Source organism: Pteropus vampyrus, unplaced genomic scaffold (assembly GCF_000151845.1).
Source record: "Pteropus vampyrus isolate Shadow unplaced genomic scaffold, Pvam_2.0 Scaffold30, whole genome shotgun sequence".
Taxonomy (NCBI): Eukaryota; Metazoa; Chordata; class Mammalia; order Chiroptera; family Pteropodidae; genus Pteropus; species Pteropus vampyrus.
The window spans coordinates 12,044,444-12,053,347 of NW_011888811.1; the positions used below are offsets into that span (position 1 = coordinate 12,044,444).

At 43.5% G+C, this 8,904-nt stretch overlaps 1 long non-coding RNA gene across 1 annotated transcript; it reads left to right on the forward strand.

The window, feature by feature from the left end:
- Positions 1 to 12: 12 nt before the first annotated feature.
- LOC111737706 lies at positions 13 to 8,898 on the forward strand. Its single transcript, XR_002779540.1, has 3 exons — positions 13 to 1,634; positions 1,780 to 1,851; positions 7,136 to 8,898. It is a non-coding gene; the product is annotated as an uncharacterized LOC111737706 (long non-coding RNA).
- Positions 8,899 to 8,904: the final 6 nt, after the last annotated feature.

Sequence of the window (8,904 nt, forward strand, 5' to 3'; positions counted from 1 at the left end):
CCCCGCCCCCCCAATTTATGGGTTTGCAGGATGGTGTAGAAGTTAGGTGCAGACAGACTCAAAATTGAATCTCAGCTCCCTCATTTTCTAGCCCAATAATCACGAGTAAGCTGCTTAATCCCTTAAACTGCAGTTTTGTCATCTGTAAAACCGATCTCATAATAGCACTTGTATTATAAAGTCATCGATAGAATTAGTTAAAACTCTCTGTGTAAAATAATGCCTGCCATATAGCAATACGACCTAATGCTTAGTGAACACAATGTGCCAGGCACTGTTCTGAACATTTTGCATGTATTATTTTAATCCTCATTATGAAATAGAAACTATTAGCATGCCCATTTACAGATGGAAAAGCTGAGGCAAGAGAGGTTAAGAACTTGCCTGAGGTTTTGGTAGAGTCAGAATTCAAACCCAGGCAGTTTGGTACCAGAATTTCTGTTTTTAATCATTAGATTACACTGCCACCATAAGCTATTAGTAAAGAAGCCTTAACAACTGTTAACTACTTTGTTATGATTATGAAACAGATTTAGAGAGTTAAGTGACTTTTTTTGAGATTTCACAACTCTAAAAGGCAGTGCGAGCCCAGGTTGTCTGGCTTCCAAACTTATGTTTGTTCTATTTTATTTCTTTTAGGAGAAAAGCTTGGAGGTGCCTGTCTGGTGATAAATATCTATTGGTGAGCTTCTGGGCAGATATTCCAAAGCTGCTAGAGTTGGCATAGAAAGGACAGTATGGTGACAATTCACGTTTGCAACAGCAGGAACAAAGATCTCAGTGAAGTAAGAGCACCTGTATCAATTAGTGATCAAAGGGAGAGAGGAGTACATGAATGTTTATAGCAGCTTTATTTGTAATATCCCTAAACTGGAAAATATGCAGATTCCTTCAAGTGGGTAAATGATTAAACAAACTGGTACATCCATACAATGGATAAGTACTCAGCAATTGAAAGGAATAAACTACTTACTGATACATGTGAGAAGTTGGACGAATCTCAAGGGAATTAGACTGTGTGAAAAAGTCTAATCCCAAAATGTTACATACTATGTAAATCCATTTATATAACATTGAAATAACAAAATTATAGAAATGGAGACCTGATTAATAGTTGGCCAGGGGTCAGGAATGGGTCTAGGGGAAGAGGTAGGTAGGTATGGGGGATCCTTTTGATGGAGTACCTTGATTGTGGTAGCTACACAGACCTACTTGTGATAAAGTATATATAATTGAATGTACACACATATGTACACATACACGCAAATGAGTACAGGAAAACAAGACTCTGAGATAGGTGGATCGTACTGATGTTGATGTCCTGGTTGTGAAATTATATTTTAGTTTCGTAAGACATTACTATTGGGGGAAATTGGGTAAAGGGTACACAGGATCTCTGTTTCTTACAGTTGCATGTGAATCTACAGTTATTCCAATAACTATTTCAATTAAAAAAGAAGAAAGAGGAAGGCTTTGGGCCAAGGGAATCAAAAAATATTGCCCATTTCCTGGATTTAAGAAGACCTAAGGGTACTCTCTCCCAAGTGAATGTCCCTTTCACAGGCATTCAGAAGCAGGAATGGCAGCAAGTGTGGCTCTATCTGGCTCCTCTTGGTACCAGGTTTCAAAGCAAGGTGAGTGGAGTGCAGGAGGAGTTTGAGAAGGTTTCCCGGGCAATTCATATTTATCAATCTTCATTGAAATCCACCAATTTAGTGGAAAAGTCATTTACAGAATTTTGTGTCCAGCATTACTAAAGCCATATCCTATACCAAACAGGTGAAAGAAACATTACAAATTAAGTGAAAGCCATTTATAAACCAAGGTTTCGACAGCAGCTACCCTGGACAGGTGGGTTCTCAATCTTAATAATGATAATAGCTAATTTTAATTGAGCGGTTACTACATGCCAAGCCACTGTGCTGAAGGTTTTAAATACATCATTCCATTTATCTTTACAACAGCCCCACCAAGCTGGAACTGTTCTTATTTCTAGCTACGGATGAGGACACTTGGGGCCTGCAGAGGTTAAGATGTTAGCCTGAGGTCACACAGGGTGAGGCAGTGGAGCAGATTCACTACCTGCTCTGTTTTCATAACCACTGTACTGACTGCTTCTTGGTTCTCAGCCATGAAAAGAGGAGATTGAGTCAAGGGCTTAGATTCTGCATGGCTCCAATTAGCTAATTCTGGCCTGAACTTAACACAGAGCAGTAAAGAAATAATTCAAGAACTGCCAATCTTGCCCTACCGGGGGTGAAAAAAAACCTGGGCAGGCTGAGGGACAGAGAAGGTAACTGAATGATTTTTCACCTCAAAGGGATGTGATTTACCTTAGGACTTCCCATTATATCCTAATTGAATGTGAAAAATAAGCCCTTTCTTTCCGATTGCGTTTGGGTTTCTAAAGAGTCCTGTTGGTTGGATCTGTATTATGACCTGTCTCTTTTGATTACATAAAATGCAGGCAGGGGGATAGATAAAATGTCTGTGTGCTGGCTCATTCAAGTTCACATAAAGCCCATGTAGAAAACTGTAGAAAGGAAACCAGGACAGGATACACTAAAAGCCAAAGTGGAAGGGAGATACCAAGATCTAGTGTGAGAGGAGAGGACACAGTAGCACAAACACAGAAAGCACTGGTAAGGTTTCTCTTCTGCATCTCGTAGTTCCTCAGAATTTAAGGATACCTTTTTGAGTGGTTCTTGGTTATATATCTTAAGGGTTGGCATGGCTTCAAAAGGGGTCCCCTAAAATGGAATTGGGATCAGGGAACATTGCCACCTAGAGTAGGCAGACCCATCACCTGTCAGTGGCCATTTAAAATCCCCTTTGGCTCGCAGTCCTTTTCTGGCTCACTTCCCCCTGGAGAGACTGAACAGCAGAATGTTTCTGAGGGAGGGTGAGCTCTGCAGCCAGACAACCTCAGTTCACATCCCAGGTCCACCTCTGGGTTGCACGACCTGGCGAGTTGTTCAGCTCCCTGTACCCCCGTTTCATGGTCTTTCACTGCCTCACAGAGTTGGTGTGCACATGTGTGTGGCACAGTGCTTGGTTGTCATTGCCACTCCATAAATGTGAGCTCTGAGATTATGACTCTTAACACGTCAGGGTATTACAAGGCCCAAAAAGCTTCCTGATAATCTTCAAGCTGGATTCGTTTCTGTCTTCATGGTGAGGCTGCGGTACTTCATGGAGCCTGAGGGTAGAGAAACTGGGCTTCTTGCCTTAGTCCTTTAGTTTTTCTTTTTGGGTCTCAGTTTCCTCACCCATAAGATGGGAATATTAACATCTGCCTCTATTTGCCTTGTGACATCTTGTTCATCTCTTAAGATAATTTATAAGATAGCACTTTAAGAAGAATAGGCACCATAAGGCATAGAATATCAAATGATATTCTTGAGTAAATGACTACCATTCTGAGACTGTTTCCTCAGACTGTAGAATGTAAATAGTAATACCTACCTCCCAGGGTGATGGTAAGGTGATAAAGCCCTTGGAACACAATACCAGTCCAAAATCTGCTCCCCACCTATGCCCCTCCCCTTGGTGTCCCCATCTCTGGTTATGCTTCCTAGTTAAGGAATCCTGAATTTCTGGTTTTCTAGTGTGAGAGATGTGGCAGGGAGATGAAGAGTGTGGTTGTGCCTTGAAGTGAGCTGTGACCAAGCTTTATTCTGGCCACCCCAACCAGTTCAAACCTGCTGGATTCTGCTTATTTCCTGGAATCTCAGCTGCTGGTAGAACTTCAGTTTCCTGCCCCACACCCATCCACTTTGTGAATAGGGTTTTGCTTGGAGATTTAATGTAGGGAATGGTAGGAAGACATCTAGGACCTTGCACAAAGCATTTGGTGACCAAATGATATTCCTCTGAACACCAGGCTTCTCTTAAGGCTCTTTCTTGCTACGTCCCTCAACCCGTTGAAGATACAATTACTCACATTTCTATTTCCCAGTGTCCATAATACATCAGTTTGTGCAAAGACAAATCATCAAGATGGTCAAAACAGCCAACTTCTGGCCCATCTTTGCCGATGCAGGCAAAGTCAGATGGTGTCTAATGATGACTTGTACCACCTTCCATTTGTAAAGAACATTCATATATGTATTTCCACCCTCATTATAAGATGGGACACCTGAGGTCTGAGGAGTCCAGAGGAGTGTTCAGATTCACTCAGCTTGTAAGTGGCTCTGTTGAAATGTGTTCCTGCGGGCTTTTTAGGGGGGACCCATTCAACTTTCTCAAGAGAGTGGAATCTCACACAGCCTAATGAAACCTTCGTCCTAGAGGATCAGGCCAGTACCTCTTTGCTGATAGAAGAATATTTTGATATGTGAGGGTTTTCCTGATCCCTTTGCCACCCCCAAAGGTGGGTTCTGCCTTCTCTGTGCAGATGAGAGGCTGACCCTGGTATGAATCATGGTGGCCTTTACTGGTTGAAGGACATCAGGGGCTACAGCTCTGGAGGGCCTCCCCGCCCATGCCTCCACCTCAGCTGCCTGCAGCGCAGTGTCAAAGCCACAGGCTATGGGGTCAAAGTGATCTGGGTTTAAATTCTGTCTAAGCTATGTCCAGCTGTGTTACCTTGGGCAAATACCCTGCAAGCCCAAATTTCTTGCCTGTGAAATGGAATAAAATAAGCACATTCCTTATAGTGTTGGTTAAAACTTACCCAGGGCCTTGTGTGATTGTAACAGTTGCATGTCCTTCATGGCCTCAAATGCGCTTATGAGCCTTTAGCATAGTCTGCAGCCCATACGAAGGATTCAGTAAATGGTCAGTAGAGAGAACCCCAGCTTTGCTCACTGGTCCCCTTAGGAGTCCCATAGCTCAAGCCTTTACTTGAGCTTCATCTCTAGCTCAAGTCAGGGAGAGTCAGGGTAGGTGTTATTACCACCTTTGTACAAATGGGGAAACCGAGGCTCAGAGAGGGGCCAGGACTTCCCATGTTCACCTTGTAGTTAGTGACAGAAGCAAACAATGATCTCTAGACTCTCAGTGCTGAGCATCTCAAGGTACTTTCTCTGGGCCTCATCACCTGGGGACTATGAGTGGCAACACCTCTACAGCTTCCCTGAGGGAGCAGCCTTCCCCAGTCCCTTACACAGCTTTCTGAACCCTGGCTCAATGCCAGCCTCCTTCAGAAAGCCTTCCCTGCCATGTTCTTTTCTATAGCAGTTTTTCTTTCATATGCACATTCACCCCAAATTTAATCATATAGAATATAGTTTTAGTTTTGTGTTTTTTGTAAACATTGTAAATATATTTGTGGCTCATTAAATACTTTTAACCTTATTTATTAGTTTCATAATCTTTTAAGGAAGCTCCATAATTTATTTGATGACTCTCCTATCATTAGACACTTGGGCTTTTTCCAGTTATTTTTATAGTACTAAAAGACTATGTACAAGTTCTAAACTAGAGATAATCATAGTACTTGGATCGTGGGTCACTGTGAGGATTTAATTAATAAATTAATAAAGGAATAGTACTTAGGAAATGAAACAAATACTATGTATGTGTTAGCTAATGTTCTGTTATCTATTATTTTGATAATGCTATAGTTGATACCATTCTATACACATCTTTGAATATGTAAGCAAATATTTCTAGAAGTTATATCATTAGATCTGTTAAGGCTGGCATAGGTGTGCCCTGCAGTTGACAGATCAAGGGGGTGGGGAGGGTGTAGGGTGGGAGCAAGATTGAGTCTGAAGCTTTGGCTGGAAACCTTTGTCATGCCTGAGGACATTTGTGTAACCAGTTTATCCACTTGAGGGCTGAAAACCAGAAGAGGGAGTATAAAAACTTTAGAGAGGGCCTCAGAAAGCATTTGCCAGCCCAGCCAGACAGAGCAGTTTGTCCTCCAGCTCCAAGTAGGTAAGTAAATGTTTTTCTGTTCTCTTTCTTGGTTCCTGCTTGACTATGGACTTCGGGCCTTGGATGCAAGGTTGCTGAGGTGAAATTAGATGGGACCACTGAGTCTTAAATAGCCAGAGATCTACAATATTAAGCTGTCACTTAAGGTCAGCACTAGGTAGAATAGCAGGGAGGATTAAGAGCTGCCTTTGTGGTCTGCCTGCCCCCAAATGTCTCTCTTCTGTCAACTGTTTTCCTTCATGGAGTAGTGACTTTGTGACTTAAAAGTAATTTGTCTTTAGGATGCCCCTTGTATATACAAATACCCAAGAAAGATATGCATTTCATAGAATGATAGAATCATCGAATTTCAGAGATGAAAAAGAACAAATTCCATCCAGTATTCTAGAGGAGAAATCTCAAACATTCGTTTGTACATCAGAATCACCTGGGGGCTTGTTAAAAAGGTAGATTCCTGGCCCCACAGAGTCAGATTCAGTGGGTCCTGAGTGAGTCCCAGGAATCTGCCCCTTTAAAGAATCTTCCCAGGTCATTCACGATGATGTAGGTGGGCTACACTTTGAGGAACTCTGTTTTATTATATCCCTAGCAGGTTGGTTGCCTCCAGTGAAAGGAAGCTCACTACTTCAGCAAACATTCTATTCCATTTTAGAACAGCTCTAAGAGAGTTCTGCCTTTTATGGAGCTGGAATCTGCCTCAGTATAAATTTCACCCACTTACTAATTCTATCCACTAAGCCCACACAGAGAAAATCCAATTCCTCCAGGCTTCAATGGGCAAGGGAATGGAGTGGTAGGCCCCAGTGAAACAACATGTCCAGGGCTGTGGATCGCCAGAGGCTGTTTCCTGGGCTGGAGGCACCTCCCTGTGGGGGGCTCTGAGGATGGAAGCCAGTTAGGCTTATGGGCTCTTTGAGGCCAAGGCCTTGCTGAGGGAGATAGAATAGGGAACAAGGAGGGTCTATAGACTGTCAAAGGGTCCTCATTCTGCAGACTTCCCTGGGTCCTTGGCTTACCTATCTTCTTTTGCCAGGAGATATTTGAGGTTTTAGCTAAAGGGAACACTGTGAGTACTGACTCCCTGTGGGTTCTTATGAAATTCACCTTTCTGGGCCTGTTTCCTCATCTGTCCAATGGGCTAACGGTGTGAACCTCAGAGGGCTGATGTGCTTATCACAGAAGATAATGTCTACAAACAGACTTTGAAACTAACATGCCAGGAGGATGCCAGCTGCTGTTATTTTATTCTTAGGTTGGTGTGCACAGAAGATAGCTTCTGTCGAGATGGATTCTATCCTAAAGTGTGAGTTCCTGGGTTTCTGCTTACAATAGATTTTTTTCTCTGTATCCTGGGCATGTCCTTCAGGGGGATGTGACTTGAGGCATGGTGGGAGAAGGGGCCAGCTCAGCAGGAAACTCTCCTCAGAGTCACCAGAGAGCTGATCAGGATTTACAGGGAAAAAAATGTTTATCAGGAAGTTTGGAGCCACGGATCAACAATACAGGGGTCAGAAGCCATATCAGCTGTGAGCCACTCACATCTGTAAGTTGTTAAAGTTTGCCCGGATGAGCTCAGGCATGTCATGTGCACATAGATCACACATGGTCATTTAGATGTCATAATGTATGCCAGGCTTCCCGGATCCCTTCTCGCAGCCCACAGGAGTCTCCAAGGCTGACCCCAGCATGTGCAGTGCTTAGCAGAGGCTGTAGGGATTCCTGGACTTAACTATAAGGCCACCACTCAATGTCAATGGGGAAGCGAGGATGTTTCCTCAACAATAGTCATGCCCTACTTGTGTGGGGAAGGATCCTGGACAGGAGGAAACAATCCAAGATCCATCCCACCATGACACCAATTTTCTTGTATGTTTTTAGAGATGTCACTTGCCTTCTCTGGCCTCAGTTTCCCTTTCTGTAAAATAGGTCCACAATTCCTTTCATACCCACTTCTGAAAATGGCAGTGGTACTTAAATGGAATAATAAATGTGAAAGCTGAAAACAAAAAAACAAAACAAAACAAAACACCCAACTATGCACGTGCAAGAGGAGGAGGGGAAAAGAGAGTCACTCCCTTGCGTGTCCCTGGGAGGAAGCAGACCCTGACAGTTTCAGTTCATACTGTCAAGCCCGCTTTTTCTCGACCACCCACTCTAGGGTTTGGCAAAGATAATGACAAAGAGAAGGAGCAGAAAGAGAAGGGGAGGCTGAAGAGTACACCGTGTGAGGAACAGCAAAAGGCGGAGCACATGGTGAGGCTCTTGTACCCCTGCTGGGTCAGAATAGGAGGGAAGCGAGGCTTGTCCGGCTCATAGACACCAGCTCATACAGAGATGCTTTCCGGGGTAGCTGTGCTGTCTAGGTTTGAGAACAGGCAGTTGTTCTAGGATAAGGAGGAACTGGCTCTTCTCAGGGATAAGAGGACCAGGGGATAAAACTGTTGGCTAACTGTGAAGTGACTTTGTGAATGGACAAGTCAATGTTAAATGGCCCTGAGTGGATTCAAAACCCACTTATATAAATTATTGAGTAGGGCCTTAGAGGCCTGGGGAAAGGGACTGTGGGTTTCATAGGGTGGTGATGATTTAGAAGATACTCTTTCTGTCCTCAGATCCTGCTTCAGCCTCACCTTAGCTGGTCAGGGAAGTGGTCCCAGCTCCATCTAAGAGTTCTTTGTCTAAGTCCTTTGTCTAGTGCAGTTGCATTCCCAAATAACCTCCTCATTTAGCCCTGGAAATTTACCTTCCAAACTTACCTGTGCAGCTTGTGAAGTAGCACATGAGTCAGTGTAGCTGCCTTATGCGTCAGGCAGCTCCTGTGGAAGTCATAAAGTAGAAACAGATAGATGCCTCCCATCATTTTTCTTTGGTTGCTTCTTCCTCCTCTGTCCTCCGCTTGTAGCGTCTCAGTGCCCAGGGGTGCTCTCCCTCCCTCTTCCTTCACCACAGTCTCTGGAAAGAATCTGATAGCCGTCATTTATAGTTTAAGGTCATAGCCTTCAAGAAGCTAGTGTTAGAATT